Source organism: Terrapene carolina, unplaced genomic scaffold (genome assembly GCF_002925995.2).
Source record: "Terrapene carolina triunguis isolate 2854851 unplaced genomic scaffold, T_m_triunguis-2.0 Scaffold926, whole genome shotgun sequence".
Classification (NCBI taxonomy): Eukaryota; Metazoa; Chordata; order Testudines; family Emydidae; genus Terrapene; species Terrapene triunguis.
In genome coordinates, this window is record NW_020665277.1 from 6,734,257 (window position 1) to 6,734,473 (window position 217).

The window sequence follows — 217 nt, forward strand, 5'->3', positions numbered from 1 at the left end:
TCAGGTTGCAGGCAGTGCCCCCTAGAGGGGAAAGGTCCCTGCCCCATCCCCCCATCAGGTCGCAGGCAGTGCCCCCTAGAGGGGAAAAGTCCCTGCCCCATTCCCCCCCCCCCATGAGGTTGCAGCCAGTGCCCCCTAGAGGGGAAAGGTCCCTGCCCCACTCCCCCCCATGAGGTTGCAGCCAGTGCCCCCTAGAGGGGAAAGGTCCCTGCCCCAT

At 66.8% G+C, this 217-nt stretch overlaps 1 protein-coding gene across 1 annotated transcript in view; it reads right to left on the reverse strand.

Moving 5' to 3' along the window:
* Nucleotides 1-217, reverse strand: part of PITPNM1 (phosphatidylinositol transfer protein membrane associated 1) — a 23,717-nt gene that overhangs the window by 22,609 nt on the left and 891 nt on the right. The window lies entirely within an intron of this gene.